The sequence below is a fragment of the Boleophthalmus pectinirostris genome, unplaced genomic scaffold, assembly GCF_026225935.1.
Source record: "Boleophthalmus pectinirostris isolate CB_2022bp ecotype Guang Dong unplaced genomic scaffold, ASM2622593v1 HiC_scaffold_11, whole genome shotgun sequence".
NCBI lineage: Eukaryota > Metazoa > Chordata > Actinopteri > Gobiiformes > Gobiidae > Boleophthalmus > Boleophthalmus pectinirostris.
The window spans coordinates 13,104,626-13,126,080 of record NW_026570994.1 but is presented as its reverse complement, the minus strand read 5'-3'; the positions used below and the strand labels follow the sequence as shown (position 1 = coordinate 13,126,080).

The 21,455-nt window shown below is 37.5% G+C and overlaps 1 long non-coding RNA gene across 3 annotated transcripts in view; it reads right to left on the bottom strand.

Moving 5' to 3' along the window:
• The window catches only part of LOC129412022 (uncharacterized), a 290,159-nt gene extending 280,808 nt beyond the window's left edge, over positions 1-9,351 (bottom strand). For all 3 annotated transcript variants that reach the window (XR_008633543.1, XR_008633544.1, XR_008633545.1), the window contains exons 1-2: positions 9,262-9,351; positions 8,711-8,784 (exon numbers count right to left, since the gene is read on the bottom strand). This is a non-coding gene — a long non-coding RNA (uncharacterized LOC129412022). The remainder of the gene's footprint in view (positions 1-8,710; positions 8,785-9,261) is intronic.
• Between the last annotated feature and the right edge of the window lie 12,104 nt (positions 9,352-21,455).

Here is a 21,455-nt window from a genome sequence, read left to right as displayed (position 1 = left end):
GACCAAAACATATTCTAAACTTTTGATTCATGAAAGTGTCCACCTTTGGCAGATATAACAGCTGAGCACACTTTTTTTTTTTTTTTTACAATAGAAAACAAATATTCTTCAGAAAGTTCTTCCCAAGTCTGTTGCAGTTAGGTTAAGTTCCCATAAATGTGTGGCACTTGTAAGTTGCTTCACTCTTCTGTCCAGTTCATCCAAAACCAGCTCGATGGGGTTTAAGTCTGGAGACTGTGCTGGACAATCCATGTTTTCAAGTTTACCATTTTGTTCTTTTTTCCTGAGGTAGTTTTGGCAGAGCTTGGACTTGTGTTTTGTGTTACCTTATATCTTTTTTCTTTTCTTTTTTTTTTTTTTTTTTACTTTTGGCTGTTCAGTTCTTACCTTTGTATCATTTCAGGCTCTTCATTGGACTTGCACAACTTCAAGTGCAATAAATAACTGGAAAAATTAGGGTGTTCTAAAACTTTTGACCAGTAGGGTATGTGCTCTTTGGAAAGTCTTTGTTTATTAAATGTGCTAAAGAAATCAAGTGGACTGAATATTAGAGAAATGCATTGATTCATATAAACATTCTAATAATTACACAGGAAATTACTACAAGCGAATATCATGTAACATAACTTACCAGGAATGAGTAATACGACTATTAATCACAATATGACTTAATGTGCATACAGATGGTGTTATTTATGTACAGATGTCCATATTGCAAATATATATGTATGATAGTAATCTATAAGCAGAGGGAATTGTCTTGCCAGGCTGGCGCCACCTAGTGCCTCCGATCAATTTCATTTCTCGCCAGTGACTAGGTCAGGAATCAGAATACACTAGACGGTTCACAAAATCCCCGGAAGTGCAAGTTCGGGCACCAGCCACTCAGTGAAGAGACATATATTCAGTACTGTCAACGATTCCGAGATCGAGGATTTAAAGCCGGAATAAAGAGAATATTTGGTGAATTTCATCAAAGGGAAAGACGTTATTGCCCTTCTTCCTATGGGATTTGGGAAAAGCTTAATGTACCAGTTAGCCCCGTTAGTGGCACATTACATACGTGACTAAAAGCACCTGCCTACCGTCGAGCGAACGAATCCTAACACTGCAAGGTCAGATGGTTTGTATGAAGAGAAACAAAGTAAAACCAGCTGATGAATCAGGCTAGGAATTACCAACCAAAGTACAATAATCTTAAAAATAATGTGCATAATGTGGGGAAGTCCTACTTGGATATACAGAAATTGTGCTCAGTTGTCCTTTCGGTGCTCTTCAGTGTAGGGACCAGTCTCGAATACAAAGTAGAAAAAAAACTAAGGCACTCAAAAAGTACAAAATAATTAAAAGCCTTTAATCCCACATGGCAGATAAAGTTAAAATCATGCCAACGTGTTTCGGCAGTAATAATAATGTATTTATGCCAAACACTATTTACACAAAGGATACTTGTGACAGTGACATTATGCTGGGGGTGTCCTACATGCATGTCTATGCATTAGCAAACACTGTCAAAAAAGTTTTAAGATCGCCTGAAAACTAAACAAAAAAAAAATTACAAAATCGATTTAAACAACACATTTTCATGAGCCTGTGATCAATACGAGGTCACGAGACATATCACAGCCTACAGTTAGCGTCACACCCCCATGAGCTGCAAAGTATCAAATATTCACACAAGGCAAGGCGAGTGAAATGTGTTACCCAAGAACGCACCAACGACCTGCGCCACCACCACACCAATGTGAAGCCATCTGTAAAACTTGAATACTAAGGGTGAAAAGTGGCCTAAAACGAAGAAATCGGTTTTATTATAATGCATGTCTTCCTTCAAAGTGTCAGACTTGGCACACTGTCCAGTCCATCTCCCACACTTTAAATCCCCCCACAAGAAGAATAAGAAGTCCAAACAGCTCCAAGACATCTCACTATGAATCACCCCACATCAGGCTGCGAGGGTCTGCGTGACGTGTGCAAAGTTCACGCGCTAATGTGGAGGCTGCATTTCTACACTAAATATTGATTAGCTTCGGTTTGAGCCGGACTGAAAATACCAGAGAAACTCCACAATAAGGAAAGCGCCAGGCATATGTAGGAGTGTGTGAGGTTGTCATCAGGAATAAATTAGCGAGCACGCCGTGATCTGCAGTGGGTGGCGAGGAGAAAGCAGATGCTAAGTTTGAAAGAGGTACAAAAGACCAAAACTTTCCTTAAGTTGATATGATAGACACCATTAGTATAGTTGGAGTTCAGTTTATTTAAATAGCCTAAGTTATGTTATTTTCTGATATTTATAATGTTTCCTCATCACAACGTTATAACAAAAAAATATAGAAATACATAAAAAAATAAATAAAAAATAAAGAGCCTAAAGTCAGAAAATGTTAAATTTAGCATCAATTGCATGACTGTGGAATTGCACAACAGGTACCTTTTATTTTTAGTTCTACTGAACTAAAGATAAAAGGTACCTGTTAACTTGAAAACTGCTTGATGGCATCACAAGGTGGAAAATCCATGTATCATTCGTTCATTAATTTTTCAAAATGAAACCAAAAATAAGAAAACGAAAAAGCAACTATTTTCTTCATTATTTGTCTCTAAAACCAAAATAACAAAAATAAATAAATAAATAAAAAATGTATTTTGTTTTGTGCTTAAATGAATAATGGGAAAAATGGATAACGGACATTTCCCATTTCCGTGACTTAAACTGCAATGCCAGACTGAACCAGGACTGAACCAGGACTAAAACAGGACTAAAGCAGGACTAAAACAGGACTAAACCAGTCTCAGTCCCGGTCTGGTCCTGTTCTCAATTTTGGTCTCAGTCCCGGTCTGGTCCCAGTCTCAGTTCTAGTCTCACTTCTAGTCTCAGTCCCAATCTGGTCCCGCCCTCAGTACTAGTTTCAGTCCCAGTTTCAGTTCTGGTTTCAGTCCTGGTATGGTCCCGGTCTCAGTCCCGTAGTGACTGCGTGGTGACTGCGTCCCAGTCACGTACCTCCGGGCCTGCGCTGACACTCATGGTTCAGTCTGTATGCGGCACAAAAGTCCAGCATCGCAGTTTAAGTCTGTTTTATTTTTATCTGTTTTTTTTTTTTTTTTTCATTTAAACACAAAATCAAAAAAAACTGAAGAAAGAAAAAAAATTATAAAAATGGAGAGATGCTATTTCTTTTCCTGGCTTGTTCTACGGTCAATATAAATCACTTAATTTATGTCTCAGTGTATGTCAGAAAAGAATTCCTCAAAAAATATTGAAAAAGACTGAGTGGGCTCGCCTCATTACAGATCTGACATGTAACTTTTTGTTTCCATGGAGATGCCACACTGAATAATTTCAGACTAAGCGATAACATCTTCATGGACACAAGCTGGTGCTGACTCTCCACCATAAAAAAAAAAAAAAAAAAAAAAAGTGCAGTGCTTTTGTTTTTATTGGGTTCAATTTTTAAAATATCTGGTTATTTTCAAAGTAGCTCAAAGATAAGCTGAAAATGAACAACAACTGTTAAGATCAAGCTGAACTCAGTATCAAACAATGGGGCTACCTTCTATCCAGGCTATAGGTGAAATGATCTATATCTATGGCTCAGAAAATGGACACAGCGAGATATGAAGCAGCAGAAATCAATATTTGAAGCAACCACCACCTTTTCTATTCATTTACTGCACAACATGTTCCAGCAATGGGGACAGTTCTGTAAATGCTCTAATAATATTTTTCGCTAAATTTCTCCAGAGGATAACTTAACATTTAGAAACCATTAAGGCTTAAATGTCATAATAAATGCGTGGTTCATATAATATTTCGAAAAAGCCCATTAAGAAAAATGATAACTGTATTACGTTTGTGGTGTGAGCTAGGGTCACTGACTTTGAATGTCAGCCAGAGAATCTATCCCACAACCTTAAAGACGCTATATTACACAGAACTGAATTTTGAGCTTTGTTATAATGCTGTTTTCTCCTCACAACATATCTGGAGTTGTGTTTTGCTTTATTCACGCATGACTGAATAATTGTGGTTTATTAGTCTGTCTGTTTTTGATGGGAAAACAACATTCTAGAAAATATTGGCTTTTTAATACTGAAAACATGGCATTAAATCTTGAAAAACATGTATTTTTACAGTGAGCGCAGCCACCTCTCCACAGATCTGACCTGTATCTTGGCCTGGAAGAGTCACCTGCTCGTCTCCATGTAGCTAGATTTAATGCTATACTGTGGAACATTTCAGGCAAAACAGTGATACGCATGGAGCCAAGCTGGTGATGGACCCCTAATGTTGTTTCCTCATCGCAAACAGACCTGGAGTTGTGTTTTATTTCATTCACACACATTTAACACACAAACCCTGCATGTTAAAAGTTAGCTCTTGAAAACTTGAAAACACTGCATGACATCACAAGGTGGAACAGAGCATTTTAAGCTTTGGAGATGACTAATATTAAAACAATTACTCAAACATGCATGAATGAAATCATAATTCCTGGTCTGTTTTTGATGAGGAAACATTATAACATGCCTTAAAGGTTAGGGGTGTGCAAAAATATTGAACTATCGATATATCGTATTCTTTAATTTGATGATACAGTATCGATATCGTGGGCTGCTGTATCGATATATCGTCAAGCGTATTTTTAGGTATATTTTACTAAATTAGTTTGTGTAAACAGTGTTGACATTTCCATTTTTTTGAGTAAAATGGGTGTTTTTCCCCATATCTTTGCACAGACTTAATGGACTTAGTATCACAGCCATGATTTAGCCTTTGTTTTTCACTGAACTGTATCGAATTGATTTGAAATATATCGTACCGAATCGTATTGAATCGAAAGTGCACTGTATCGAAAAGCATATTGTATCGTGACCTATGTATCGAGGTATGCACTATATCGACAACTTAATACCCAGCTCTATTAAAGGTGCACTATGTAACTTTTTCGTTGGGGTTCCATCACCTGCTTGTTTCTATGGATATGTCACTGCTGTGCCTGGAATGTTCCACAGTATGGCATTAAACAACGTCGCTTTACTTTTATTCAATTACGTGTGGTTTTAGAGCACAAAAATACCTAGAAAAAACAAGCATTCTGACTGTGAGCGAGGCTCCCTCTCATCAGATCTGACCTGTAACTTGGTTTAGTTCGGCCTCCATTACAATAGAAAAGTTTAGACAAAGCAATCACATCACCACGGAGAAAAGTATTGGACGGAGTTGATTTGACAAGAGTTGATTTCGCGTTATATTGGACCTTTAAATTGCCTTCTGATCCATTTAACATAACATACCGTACACAATTCTCAAGACATTTCAACAAGCACACAAACATCATTGAAATACATGGCAAGACATCCACAAACAACAATCCCGACAACAACATTTGCATGGGCTTCGGGGTCGGGCGGTGTCAAGCTCCTATCATGGCGTGTAGCGTTCGTTGTTATGTAAATCTGTATGCGGAATGTGGACTAGCAAACATCTCCATCATAAATCATAGGCTGGAGTTGATTGCGTAACTGAAAGTTGTGGGGCAATCACTATTTACCGGTTGCTCCTTTGACATTTACTGCTGGCTATATACAACATCCTTCTTGATTGTATCCAAGATCTCCTCTGAGGTCTCGACTCCATTCTGTTTTGCGAACAACTAATTAGGGAGTTAATTTTGAAACCACTATTTGGATGCGTGCAATTACTTCGAGCTAGGATAGGCAAACGTGTATTATCAGACAGGTTGGACTTCCCAATTTACTAAAACACAGTTAAGATCATTATATTTAAGAAATTTGCAAAAACATTCACTTTGGTTTTGCCAATTTCACCATTTTTTTAGGTTCAAAATTTTACTTCGTCGGAAATCGCGACAAAACACCATTTTCCTAACTGTTATCTAGAGCAACTCCTCTAATTTACACAGAATTTATTATCTGACAAATACAAATAAGAAAACACCTTTATTTTGTTGAATTAATCTTTAAAGTAAAGTAAAAATGTTGAAAAATGTGGATAATTTTAAGGCAGAATTCTCTCTATTGTGACGTCATCAGTCTGTTTAAAACTTTCTACTTGTAATTTTCAACATATTTTTCAGCTTTTCTTCACAAATTGCTTCTTGATTGGTGTAAAATTATCATTCATATTTGCAATAGTTACAATCTGACCAAATTAAATCAAAATTTGAGAATAATAAAAATCTGGAACAGTACTTTTTGGGGGTCAGCATTTATCATGTGTCCCTTTTCTTTGTATTACTGGGAGTTTTTGGTTATTTTTTAGCTATATGGTAAGTTTTCATCCATTAAAGTTTGAATTAATAACTTCTATGGCTCATTACAGATGCAAATTAAGTCCTGAAGTGTAGCATTCGGCTGTTTATTTATTGCAGCTTATGATTTTTGAAAGGTCCTAATTTACACAGAATTGCCTCTTGTGAGCTTTAGGCCATGTCATAATGTTCCCTAATTGAAAACATACCTGGAGTTGTGTTTGTTTCATTCGCACATGTTCACAAGGCATACTGAGTTTAAAACACAGTGGGGCGCTTCTTGTATTACAACATGACATCACAAGGTGGAACAACACAACTCCAAGATGAAACAGAATGAAACAAAACACAACTCCAGGTATGTTTTTGATAAGGAAACAACATTATAACAGAGATAGTATGGGCCCTTTAACGATATTGTAGATTAAGAAGAGATACATTTACTTAAGTAGAAGTATCACATTAAAAACGCTACTCAAGTAAAAGTATTGAAGTACCCAAAGCATGTCAGAGCAATGACGTACCCATAGAAACAAGTAGGTGACGAACCCTCAACCAAAAAATGGCACAGTGCACCTTTAAGTAAATTACAGATAAGTAAAAGTACAGTCTTTTCCTACTTTTACTTTGTTCCGACAAGTAATACTCTGCTGGGGTGACTTGGTTGTTTTGACTCATAACATCAGAGTCTAGAACTACACGTGCAGCCCAAAGCTAAAGATGCCCAAGTGGAGTTTGCAAAGTGAAAAAGGGCATATCCACCCCCCGCTGAGGATGGAACAATGTTGTGCTTAATAGGACTTCTGCATTCACTGGCTTTGGTGCTTTCTTCTTGCACAAAGGCAGAGCGTGGCAATGCGATGTGCATATTAAAGCATGAACTGTTTTATAAGGCGGCTTCAACTCATACATAAATTTAAAGTGCAAAGTAAACACCACGACATAGTTAACATCATTAAGCACACGATTTTGCTAAGAAACAGCAATGCAGTTTTCCCAAGATTTACAATTTTGGTGAATTTTAAAATTTTTACTTCTTGGTTGGCCATGGGCAGCTGATGCAATTCTAACTGCTAGCTGGGCAACTATTAAAGAGCCAAAGCTTGTCCATTTTTACAAAATAGTTATCACCTGACCAAGAGAATGTACACTATCACATTTATTTTGGTAAAACACATTCATACTGTCAGAAACATGTTCATTGTGCATACATGTTACTGACTGATCAATTGATTGGCTGATTGGTTTATGTATTCATTTATTTATTTTCAACTTTTCCTCACAAGACATTTGACAGGTGTTAAACTATGACACATATTTACCACAAGTTCTATGTTCTATCCCACCAAACACACACTACCAGCCAAATGTTAAGGAGTGTTGTAGTCAAGACCTCACTCATCGAAACCAAGACCAGTCCAAGACCACAAGTTCCCGAAACCAAGACAAGACCAAGACTTTTAAAGGTCAGGATTGAAACAAGGGCTAGATCTCTGAAGGCGTTTTCAGGCCGACAGAGGACCGTGCTGGTTCCGGTTCCCGCACATAATCTTGAACCGACTCACGTGTTCACGCCGGAAATCAGAGCGTTCGGGAACCAAAAAGTTGGTTCGTAACGGGAACCAAGTAAAACTTGTTTTTTCTAAGCGAAACGCGACGACACAGAAGACGTCAGCACGTTCATCCGGGTCACACGCAGTAAAATAAACAAACAAAGAGCAACTGAAACTATCACATATTAAATTAAAAGTTTGAAGTCTACAAAAACTAGTACGTACCACTCATTTTGCATGTATCCGTGTATGCCTAATAAGAGGACATCTTTGTATTCGGTGTCGCTGCCGTCTTCTCCACAGCAGATCGATGTTGTAGCAGAGCTTGGCACACATAAATAATAACTTGTATAAGAACAAATGCTCACTGGTGTTGATGATGCAATCCATGATTATTATTTTCCTCTCTGTGGCCTTGTTTTTATTTGGTGGTAAATCCACACCCTCTGTCGATGACACGTCATGGGTTCCCGTAAATAGTATGAACGCGGGTCGTTCACTAGTGAGCACTTTGGTTCCCAGTGGAACTGGCATGGGAACCCGCACCAGCACCGTTCTGACTGGCCTGAAAGTAGAGGTCTGCGCGGGACAGAATTTTGAGTCCCGCGCCCGCCTGCTCCCGCACTGTACAGTCCCGCGCCCACCTGCTCCCGCACTGTACAGTCCTGCGCCCACCCGCTCCCGCAAAGAATTGTAATTTTCAGCGTACGCTGGGGGACTGTCTGTGTAGCATACGGAAGGACTGTCCGCGCGGCGTATGCGGAGGGACTATTTACCACTTTCTACGTTTCAGATACATACAGAAGACATTAAATATATGATGCAAGATGTACGCAATAATGTAGCAAAGAAATAAAACAAAAAACTTTATATTCAAATGCTCACCTTTTGCTTTGTTGACAGCGCTGCAAACCATTGGCCTTCTCTCGAGGAGTTCATGATGAAGGGATCTGAAATGGCTTTAAAATAGCAGGTACTTAGTCTGGGTCAAGAGCAGTGATAAAAGCAAAAAGTGGCTACTTCTCAGTTATTTTGTGTTTATTTTTTCTTTACTATCTTCCATATGTGTTCATTCATAGTTTTGATGCCTTCAGTGAGGTTCTAAAATGTAAATAGCCAGATAAGAATCAAGAAACCGTGTCCAAACTTTTGACTGGTAGTGATATATCTTTGTCTCTCATCACAGTCAGATTTTTGGCTTCTAGACTTTGACAAGAACACCAAAATGTCACTTAGATAAGATAAATTGCCATTTTTAGAGTTTTCGAATTGCAAGCAAAGAGCAGTGTTTACCTGCAAATGTGTCAATGGCAGAGATTAGTGAGCTAGCAGCCAAATCAATAAATCGACTTCAAACCAGCAAGATGCCATTTTGTGACAAGATATAAGTTAAAAAGCATCTGACAAACATAAAGACAGAAAGATTCATTACTTACCAGTTTCGATTGTAGTTTTTTGAGCAGAAAATCAGCTCAATCACTCACACAGAGGAGGCCATCTTGCTTCTCCAGTCGCAGGTGTCAAGGCTGTCAAAATTTGGTCCGTGATTGGTTGAGACAGCTGTCAATCAAACATTTGTCGACGCCTCACCTTCCCACAATATCAAAATGGGCATTATTATCTGATTATCATGATATTAAAACCCGAATTCTTTGGGGAAAAAAAACACAACCTCAAAAAATCAATAAATAACGGACTGCTCCTGGCTAGTCTTTATTTTTATTATACTGCATTGACTTATTGCAATTTTCTTATGAGAAAAGGGGATTCTAAAAGATTACTGCTTTAATATAAGAAAATATTAATATAGACGGGCTGCTGTGTAATCCTTGGGCTTTATATGCATTTTTATTGAAGATGTCAGAAGAAATTGGTGTTCTTTTTTTTTTTTTTTGAAAAAGTTATACGAAAGAAATATAAATGAACCACTTCTTGAGAAAAATACTAAGAATTTGAATTTAAAGTATAAAAGTTCCAAAGTGTACCTTGTGTACCAATATACTGACATCCAAATTTACTATAATGTTTAGATTTTTATTTTTTAAAGATGTAACTTTTTGGTTGGACAGCTGTGTTAAACAGCTCTACCTTACATTTATTTCAGGGGTCACCAAAGTTTATTTATTTATTTTTTTTTTTTCTCTGGGGGCCACATTATCACTCCTGATTGTGACAGGGGCTGGGGTCGGGTCAGCCGTATAACAGATCCAGATTATATTGTTTGAAAGCCGTCACATTTTCTTTACATATCAGACAAACTGCACGGTCCTTACACTGAACAAAAAAATAAATGGTCGTCCACTGTTCTTTGAAAACTTGGCACTCAGTCAACTTTTCGTATTTTAACACTTGTCATTTTGCTGTCCTTAACTGCACTAGAGTACTCTGCGTGTGCATTGACTGTCACTGTTTGAACTCAGGCTTGTCAGGTGACTAAAATTCGGCGACAAATGTAAATACGTCAAATGATAATTTAAATATAAATACTTCATTTAAGTATAATTTTTTAATTGAAAAAAATCAAGAAAATACAAGATGCAGATGTGTTATTATTTGCCCAAAAAAAATGCCATGACAAGTTTTGAGAATTGTCTCATAGGGCTGGTTCAAGTGGTGGGGGGCAGAGGGGCTGGAGGGCCGGTCAAAGGGGCGTAGAGGGTCGGAGTCAGGCCTTAGTTTGATGACCCCTGATTTATTCAATTACAGGTTTGTTTTATAGCTAAAAAATACCATTCTGACTGTGTGTGTGGTCACCTCTCCATAGATCCGACCTGTAACTTGGTCTGGTTTGGTCTCCATGGAGATAGAAAGGTTTAATGTTATACTGAAACATTCCAGACAAAGCAGTTACGTCTCAGTGGAAAAAAGCATTTGACGGACCTTCCATCGGAAAAGTTTCACAATGCGCCTCAGAAAATGCATCATAAAACATTTCACGTACTTTTCCATTCATGAAAATTCCATTGTAACAGCTACAAACACTACCACATTAGCTGAACAATGCTAAGCTAACAGTTGCTTTCACCGTACTCCCGAAAGTGACAACGCCATGACAACAACGCCACAACAACAACCCCAGTGGGCTTGTTCCACCAAATACCCATTTCCATTGCATTGAACCCAATCCTCTTGCCTTTAATCCAGCAGATTAAGGACTGCCCTGTAAATCCAAATAAGAGGCTTCAAAAGTCCACTCAGAAGCCCACAGAGACTTAGCCTATGCACCGGGGGGACCATCTTAAGCTTTACAATGCATTTCAACTGTCAGCGAGGGCCCCTATAGTCCACGGATGACCCCGGGGTAACATCTGTGTGATTGACATCTTACACTGACCCTGTTGATTTCCTCCAGAAAGCATGTTAATCTGCTATTTAGTCTCGCATGGTGTTTTTTGAACCACCGAGCTCTGCGGGTGAGGCTGGAAAGCAGAGTGGAGCTTAATGACAGCTTTAGTGGATTAACGCTGACATGCTGTAGTAGCTTTGTTTGGCAGACATTGTTGTTTGGGACACATCGCTGTTTCAGATCAACCACACGCAGTCTCCCATCTTCAGTTCATTTGCAGTTCATTTGGGAATATGCAGTACTTTTTATCTGTTTTTGAATTGTTCAGTTTAGTTTATCCAACGTTTTAAAGTGACACACTGCAGGTGAATACAAAAAACTATTAAACTTAGACACATATTTGAAACTTTGGTTCTAGTTTAAGCACAAACATATAAGAAAAAAACGCATCACAAGTTTATGTTTTCATATAAAATGCGTAATTTAATATGCAAAAACGGCCAAAAATGACAAATTTGGGGGCATTTAAACAGAAACATGAATACGTTTTAAATCATTGCTTCTTTTTGTTGACATCTTAGATACAAAAATATACAGAGGGGATTTTGGATATCATATTTAGTATTTGAGTTAACCAGATTTGACAAAAAAATTTACCAAAAAAATTGAAATTTCATCAAATTTTTTGAGTTAAAGCTAGAATAAAGCAACTTGGAAATAAATAATAAAAAATCCATCTGTACATTTCATCAAGATCAATAAAATGAAGTACAAGTTTGGAAAGTTTAGTGTGTATAGATGAGTTAAGAAATTATCCTTGATGTATTTTGAGAAAACAGTATTTAAAGTTACAGTCTCCAATATAATTTTATGGTGATGGCTCTAAATTGATTGAATTAAATATTAAAACATATTTTAGTGCAGAGTGGACTGTTTTGTTGTCTTTATGTGAACGCTTACTGATATACTCCGAGGCCAAACCGACCAAAAAACAAAAACAAAAATTGAAAAAAAAAATTGTTTTGCCTGGAGTGTCTCGCCTTAATCAATATTAGTCTCTCCCCGCTGCAGTTGCGATAATCAAAGTAGCAAAGCCTGATGGGACTTTGGGAATAGATCCAATATCCCATCAAACTGTTGGAAGGCTCTTACAACAAGTTACATTTGTCATTTGAAGTTATAAACAAAAATGGAGCGCAATTTGTTCCAGTGACTATAGTTATCAGTCCTCATTAATTTTCTTGACAATATAAACATAACTTGGCACTATTTAGTCGTCGGCTTATTTCAGAGACACATCATCTAACCATAACCGTAACATAGAGTTGAGAAAATTGAGAAAAACAAGTTAAAAATACATACATTCCAGATCAAAATACTAGTACTTTTTCCTCATTAGCAGAAGGTCAAAAGTTCAGTTCCCACATTAAGTCACTCTGTAGTTGGCAGTATTTCCTGTCAACGCAAAACATGACCTGTAAAGTTCTCGTTTGTATCCAATTACGGGTGTTTTATTGCTCAGAAATACCTTGAGAAACATGCATTCTTTCTGTGAGCGGGCTTGCCTCTCCGCAGATCTAAAATAGTCAGCTACCAGTTTGGTATTCCTGACCTAATTCAAGATTTGGATTGCATTTGAAAAGATGAAAACAAAAGTAAAACAAATGCACAAGACAGAAATCTTTATCTCCAAGTGAAAAGGTAGAAAGAAATAAGTTTCACGAAAGCCTGTTTACTTCCGTCTACAAAGTTCCCAGATATTCTAGCCTTGTGTGAAGAGAGTCTTTGCTGCTCTAGAATGCTAAACAACCACTTATCTACTTTGCGCCTGGAGGTACTTTTTAAACAAGGAGATGATCTGTCCAGACATCCACCTCCTCCTACTCTTTTCTACTCTTTAGCTCCGTCAATAATGACCCAGCCTGACTTCACATTCCCCACACTCTTACACCTTGTACAAACCTGCTCTGCTTCTCTGGGCTATCTTTTCTGCTGTTTTGCACGATTTTGTTGGCACGGCATGTTTGTCGAAACTGGACAACTTTTCTTGTATCGAGTTAATGTATGCAGAGGTGGAGCACAACAAATTAAAAGTATTAAAGTACTCTACTCAAGTTTCAATTCGAGGTATCTGTACTTAAAAATCTACTAAAGTAAAGTGGATGCATCTTACTTTGACTTCATTACATCTCAGAGCAGGTATCTGTACATTCTACTCCACTACATTTTTGAACAGGACTGAAAAGTAAAAGTATTTCTTATTATAGTTTGAGACTTGCTGAAAAGGCTGAGGAAATAGCTGGGGAAAAACAACAACAACAACAACTATACATTCAAAATTCAGTTGTTTCTACTGAACAAAATTCGGCACAAATCTGTATCAAAATCACCTCATTTGAAAAGCTCAAAATCTGCGAAATACTTTTACTAAGTGCATTTTTAAACAAGCAATCTGATACTTTTACTTAAGTGGATTGTTTCATGTGATACTTTTACTCATTAGTATTTTTTTTTTCCCTCCTCGGGTATGTGTACTTGTACTTATGCAACAAAACTTCAATACTTCACCCACCAATGATTGTATGTCAAAACACGCCTAATCCAGGGCTAATGAGATGACATAAAAGAGCGGAGTGTGCCCCCGAGCCACTGCCATGTCAAATACAATACTTCGGGAGCGTCACACAAACATGCATCCCCTTAAAGTTATGGTTAAGATGGAGAGCTGCTGGAACGCAAGAGGTGCCAGAAGTTTTAAGTTAGAGATTTAAATTGCTTTCGACGTCTTGGGTTTTGCAAAACAGCTCAAGGCATCCTGCGTAGTCATATGGTACTGCAAGTTGAAATACGCAGATGATATAAATCTATTGGCGGGTATTTTCAGACACAGGTCTTTAATCATTACATCGACTGTGATGATTACACTTGCACAAGATTGTATAATGAGCAGCCAAAATAAGTAGATGAAACAGGTACCAAACTGCAAATGTCGTTTTCAGGTCATTGAGAAAATCTGATTTTTCAAATAGAGGGCACATCAGTTACAAATAATGCAAGTTTAAAGGTCTCACATTACACAAAATTGTCTCTTGTGATCTTTAAGCCATGTTATACTGTTGTTACATCATCAAAAAAAAGCCCGGAGTTGTGTTTTGTGTCATTCACACATGTTAGAACAACTTTTGATTATTAGTCTGTCAAATCTCCACCACTCAAAATGCTCTGTTTCACCTTGTGATGTCATGAAGTGGTATTTTTTCAAGTTAACAGCAACCTAATGCAGATATTTAAAGGGACAGTTTGGAATTTTGAACATAGGACCTCATTTCCTAGTTAGCCAGAGTGTTGGAGACGTTTCATTCAGTCCTTGTGTTTGCAGAGGTCGCTGGGGCTAGGCTAGTGCATGTCAATAGCCATAGTTAGCCTGCCACTAAAAACATTTGACAAAACAACAATCTCACCCACTCCACAAAGCACCCGAGGCAAATCTATTATTACGCCAGACTGTCGATGTGAATGTCTGTGTCAATAGAATAATTTTAGAAGTAGAATCAACCTTGCATTTGAAGGATTTATGTCTGAGCAGCAGCAGCAGTGAGTTGTACTTCCTGATAGAAAGTTTGTCATCAGTGGACTGATGTCACCTAGCACCTATCTTACCAGCAAAGTAAAATTCCGCTGCTGCTGAGAAAATAATCCCTCAACATGCAACGATTCATGCGACACAAGGTTAGTTTTATTTCAAACATTATTCTATTAACACAGACATTTACATCAACAGTCTGAAGTAATAATAGATTTGCTTCGGGTGTTTTGGGGAGTGGGTTTTTACTGTCAGGCTAACTATGGCCATTGACATGCACTAGCCTAGCACCAGCGACCTCTGCAAATACAAGAACTGGATGGAATGTTTTTAAAAGTGTCTTCACACGTTTCCGACACTCTGGCTCACTAGGAAATGAGGTCAATGAAAGAAAACACAACCCCAGGTATGTTTGTGATGAGGAAACAGCATTATAACATAGATCAGAAAATAACATAATATGAGCTCTTTTCCTTTCTTCAGGTCACTGAGGAAATCCGATATTGCAAGTTTAAAAACTGTCAGGAAAACCTGGCACACATTATGTTCATAATGTCCATATTTTCATAATACATTGAGAAAAATGTTTTGCAAATGCATAAAATACTCTTCATTATTTTGACATTGAAAGCACTGACATTTCCAAATCAGTGCAAATGGGAAAACATCGCATTTTTGAGCGTTTTAACAAATTACATGTATTCACTTTAGGAAACTCGATTTTTCTTAATACATTTCTGATGATATCTTAATGGTCAGGTTGCATGATTGTTTGACTGTCCAAAGCAAAAACAATCAACAAATTCAATTACAGAAATACTCACAACAATATTTAATAAATTGTAGAAACCTATTTCAATCTGACTTTTACCACGTTCAAATTAAGTGTTATTCTCAAGTTTCCTCTGGGCCCAAGTAACTAATTATAACACAAGTTAAACGAACTTCTCCAGCCCTGAAACAAAGGCCTTTGAGCAGATAGAAAGTTGGACAAAGTTAAAAAATGAGCTTGGGAAGAGACAGAGAGACAAAGTAAGACACATAAGGAAGGCTCTTACATCTCTTTACATGTGGGCTCTTTGAGGGCTGAGAGAAGGATTGCTTGGAGCCACTGCAGCCTGCTACTGATGCTGGCACACTATGAAACATTTAATTGCAGACATCATTCAGAGGAAAAAGGAAGAGACTTGTGAACAGTCTTGTGCAGCCATGAAAAGCCCCATCAGTGATCCCCTCCACTGTTTCAAATGGGCTGGGCCTTGGCACTGTCTGAATGGGGTCATTAGCTTGTAGTATTATTAGCAGCACTCAGGGCGACCATCTCATATTTCTGCAGTGTGATCATATGAGCAGATTTGTTTGAAAGAGGGACTTGTGACTGGTGCTTTGTGTGTGGGCTTTTAAAGCACTGTTCAGAACCATCTGCCAATAAGTGTGCATAGGCTAAAAATGACCAAAATAAATACCTAATTAAAGGTAGGTAACTTTCCGGATGTGGCACGACACCTGCATGAATCCATGGAAATAGAACATAGAGACCAAGCCTTGGAGCATCTCCATGGAACTCCATGGAGATAGATAAGTTTTATGACATTGTGTGAATTATAGCCAAAGGAACAGCTTGCAGGGAAACAAGCAGGAGGTCCTCAGTCAGGTTTGTAGTGGTGAAAGTTTTTCATTGCCATTACAAAAAAAAAACTAAAAAACATCTACAATGAAACGACTTAGACTTGGGCAAACCAACAAAAATTACTTGGACACATTAGCTCACACATCACAATATATTATAATAATAAAGAGTATAAAATATATAAATGGTAATAATGCATTATAAAATAAATAGCAAAAGCCAGGTGTCAAATAATAGCCAGGCTGGCACCACCTAGTGCCTCCGCTCAATTTCATTTCCCTCCAGTGACTAGGTCAGGAATCAGAATACACGAGACAGTTCACAAAATCCCCGGAAGTGCAAGTCCGGGCTCCAGCCAATCAGCGAAGAACCATACATTCTGTGTTGGCAACAATTAGCAAGATCGAGGATTTAAAACTGGAACAAAGAATGTTTGGTGAATTTCATCAAGGAGAAAGACGTTATTGCCCTTCCTCCTACGGGATTTGGGAAAAGCTTAATATACCAGTTAGCCCCACTAGCGGCGCACTACATACATCATGACCAAATAGCAGCGATTGGTTAAATAAAAAAGTACCCGCCTACCGTCGAGCGAACGAATCCTAATGCTGCGAGGTCAGACGGTATCCACGAAGTGAAACCAGCTGATGAATCAGGCTTGTCAAATAAGGCATAATTATATAAATGTACAAGAAAAAATAACATATCTCAGCTGTATACAAGAGGTCATATGGAAAATTGTGCAAAAAAGATATGATGATTGACAGGACATAGGGTTATCTGCTACCTAAGTGTGAGTTGTTGTACAGTTGTTGGTAATATTGTATGAATGTAGTCCTGTATCTCTCACTGTTTTAGCAGAGCTGCAGGAGCCTGTTGGAGAATGAGCTCCTCTGTCCCTCTATAAGAAAAAAAATTAAATAAAAAATAAAATAAAACAAAATACAATAATAATAATACATCTTTTGTTTCACTTGTGTAACTGGAAAAAAAAAAAAAAAAAAAAGATTAAGCTTAAGTTGTGACGGAGGGAGTGAGGTCCACTGTCCATTGGTATAAAAAAAATACAGAGAGCTCATTCTGGATTTAACAGGCAAACACAGTGGGGCTTTAAATTCTCCTTTGAACTCTTCATCACCTTAAGAAAAAAAAAAAAATACAAGGCAAGTAGTTTTCTGGGAAATGTTTTTTCTTTTTTTTGGCTTGGGTAGATCAGCGCAGAGGTGGGCGAATTTAGTGGTTTGGAGGGTGATTGATCTGGCAATCTGGTTAGCAGGGGAAAAAAAAAAAAACACCAGCTTTTGCCAAATACTTGATAGCTCTTGGTAAAACACATTTGCTGAATTTTATTAAAGCTGCATTATGTAACTTTTCTGGTGGAGGACATGCCATATTTAGAACTATATATGTCTAACAGGTGGACTTCACTCCATGCAAATTTAGTAAGTGTGTATTTAATGGTATAAAAGGGAAAATGTCATGAAACTTATAACGTGTAGTCATTTGATGGTTATTTGTGGTCTGGATTTTCAGCTTTTTCCATTCCAGTTCTTTCTTTTTTCTTTCTTTTTTTTTTTCTTCAGAGCTGCCACACTCAGGCTCCACTCATGCTCGACAAACTCCCATTGTGTTTTCCAAGACGTAGCATAAAGCTTGTATGGGACAGGGCTGTACATGCGCCATATATGTTACGTCCGCACGGATAAACCTTTCCTCAACTGTAAAATCCAGCCCATTGAATCCATAGAGGCTCATGGCACTTCTGGAAAACAAAGGTTCACTGCACTGGCGTATACTTTTAACGGCTATTTTCATTCGCGTTTTTGCGTTTACATGGTCTAAACATGAACTGCACGTCATTGGGTGAAGTCCCATATGAGCACATCTGTCAACATCGTACTGTGCGTATATATATGTGCAGTCAAAACTTTTCACACCAATTAACACATGAGTAGTAGTAGTTATAGTCGTAGTAGTGGTGGTAGTAACAGTAGTAGTAAATAGTATGGAGTAGTCAATGTTGGGAACTGAATGTATGTACTGGAAATATGCATTTCACTAATCTGGAGTAACTGTATTCAGATACAGTTACTTTTTCATACTTTACTAAAATCAAAGGAATACATGGCAGTACTTGATCATGCAATTTTGGTTTTAAAATACACAGTATGAGTGAGAAAAGCACCACTCTTTCCACTCTGATTCATCAGCCAGTTTCACTTCATGGAAATCGTCTGACCTCGCAGCATTAGGATTTGTTTGCTCGACGGTAGACAGGTACTTTTTTATTTAACCAATTGCTGCTAACTGGTATATTAAGTTTTTCCCAATTCTGGTAGGAAAAAGGGCAATAACGTATTTCCCTTTGATAAAATTCACCAAACATTCTCTTTGTTCCGGCTTTAAGTCCTCGATCTCGGGAATCATTGCCAATACAGAATGTATGGCTTCGTCTACGTCCATCTCGACGCTTTGTTTACTGTTGTGCCACAAAAGGGACCCAGGCAGGTGCTTGAGTTTCTTCAGTGGCTTCACAGTTCTTCGCTGACCTGGCCACTGGAGAGAAATGAAATTGAGTGGAGGTACTAGGTGGCGCCAGCCTGCCTACACTGCAATTTTTTCCACTCTACACAAAATTATGTATGCATAACAAGAACAGAATCAAGATGTTTTAAATTGTATGTCATGTTTTTTACTCTATAATGTAATGCAACTTGGTGTCAAATTCAGAATACACTACTCTGATTAGACCACATAATGAAATACATTACAAAATACATTTTAATTTGGGTATTCAGTATTCTGTAACTAAATACAAGTATTTTTCCCATCTCTGGAAGTACTAAATGTGCCTATACCACTTTGAGAATATCCAACTTGATCTCAGAAGTGAAGCAGGGTTGGGTCTGGTTAGAACAGGATGAGAAACCTTTGGGAATACAAGGTGCAGTAGTGGGGCGACTGTGGCTTTAGACCAAACAAACAGTTTTTCTTATATTTATGCAATGAGACTGACTGAGGTTAAGGTGGAAAATAGTCATTTAAAAAGCCTCTGTATTTTTGGCTTTCTAAGAACAACAAAACAAGCATATCCACCTCATATTTTGAGATGTCAGAGAGCAAACAGATTCATCCTTGAGGTTTTGCAAATTGATCCTGTGATGCATTTTAAACCCGATGCATAAAAAAGACCATTTCATTTTAATAGCCATGATACATGTGACCCGCGGTCTCAATGAAAGACAGTCAAGCGGGCTTTATTGATGTTTTCACAAGGGAGCAGTTGTTAAATTGAGTGCTCAGATGCGTTCAGGCATAAGCAGTAGCCAGTGCCAAAGGCTAATGATAACGGAAGTCGAGCTGTGTGCAAAACTTTATGAAAACACTCATTTAAAAGTACAATGTGCAAGTCAGATACACAAAATGGTTTCCTCTTCATATTTGTCATATTCACTTGCTCGGAGACTGTTTTGTAAGATGATTTAATGTATATCAGTGACAAGTAAGCAAATGAAAGAATGAATATTTATCTGCTTATTGATACCTCGGAGGTGACGTCATCAGCATTCCCTGAAGAGTGTGAAGTTAACTGAAAAGCACTAATCTGAGCTTTATTTGTGGCACAATCTGACCAGAAAGAGCTGGAACTACAACTACAGCAGCTGAGATGATTTGCGAGCTTAAACAAGTCTCTCACATGAACAATTATAATCAATTTGAGTCACTCTCACCATTTTTGTTTCAAACCAAACATCTAAGTAGTACCATAAACTCTCATACTGATCACGGGCTCTTGAAAATGTGTTGCTGAAATCAATTTTGTGTTTTTTCTTGAGTTTTCAGAGCCTCTTTTTTTTCAGCGTTTGCTAATGTGTGCACCTCAAGCGTGATGTTACTGGACAGTATCAATAAGTCATGGGTATTGACAATTTAGTGGTAAGCCTCAAGCCTTTAAGATCCAGTAACGGGAAAGTACTGTAATCCTAGTTGCACCTCCTAATGGGAATAAGTAATGAATATTTAATCATTAAAAATGCACAGGCCTATATATGGTAATGCACACATACATACATACATACATACATGCATACATACATTCATTTCTATGGAGTTTCATGAAATTTGTACCATTTTTCATAATTTATGTTCAACTAATAGTCAGCACCAGCCTTATATTCGATTTATTTAATGTTAATGCAATATGCTCTAGTTATGGATTTATACATATTTTCTAAGCAGCTTGTCTTGCAGAAAAAAACAGAGAGAGACCTTGTGAGGCAACAAATGCGAAATCAAATATTTTAAACATTTTACAAAAAAAGATAGAAAAAAAAAAAAGTGACTCTTCATGTGAACATTCTGATATGGGAAATCAAAATACATTTGTAGTAAGTCAGAGTTGAAAATACACACATTCTTATTTGTTATACAGTGTGTACTTGGTGGAACACATATTAATATTTAATGAGCTGGTGTTGTTTATTAGCCTTGTATTTTGGCAGCCAGTTACTCATACATTTTAGCGTGGGAAATAAATGAGTCCTTGTACAGCATTTGAAATGTAATAGATTTTGTATATGCAAATAACAAACTTAAAAACAACATTACAAATCATTCACGTTGCCAATGTAAGCTTTTATTTGATTTTTGACTTTTTCTGGTGCTCTATCACTTTTCTTATGAAGAGTCCCCTACATTTGTCTTCATGGAGATAATGCCCCCTCTGGAATGTCCCAAAGTGTGGCATTGGATTTATATGTTCCATTTATTTAATTACACATGTTTTCATTACTCAGTAGTCAGTATATATCTAAATATCTTGAAAGAGCATGCAGTCTTACCGTGAGAAGGGTCACCTCTCTGCAGATCTGACCCATAACTTGGCGTCTTCTTGGAGATGGATAAGTAACGCCATACTGTGGAACATTCCAGACAAAGCAATATAATCTTAAACCAGCAGGTGGCAGACCCTAAACAAACAAACAAACAAAAAAAGTTACATAGAACTCCTCGAAAGTATCACTAAGTAACAATCCAAATAATATAATAATTTCAGATTGTTGCTGTAATCAAAGTGCATTTAGAAACAATTAAAGTACTTATTTTGTAATTAACATATCTACAGTATATG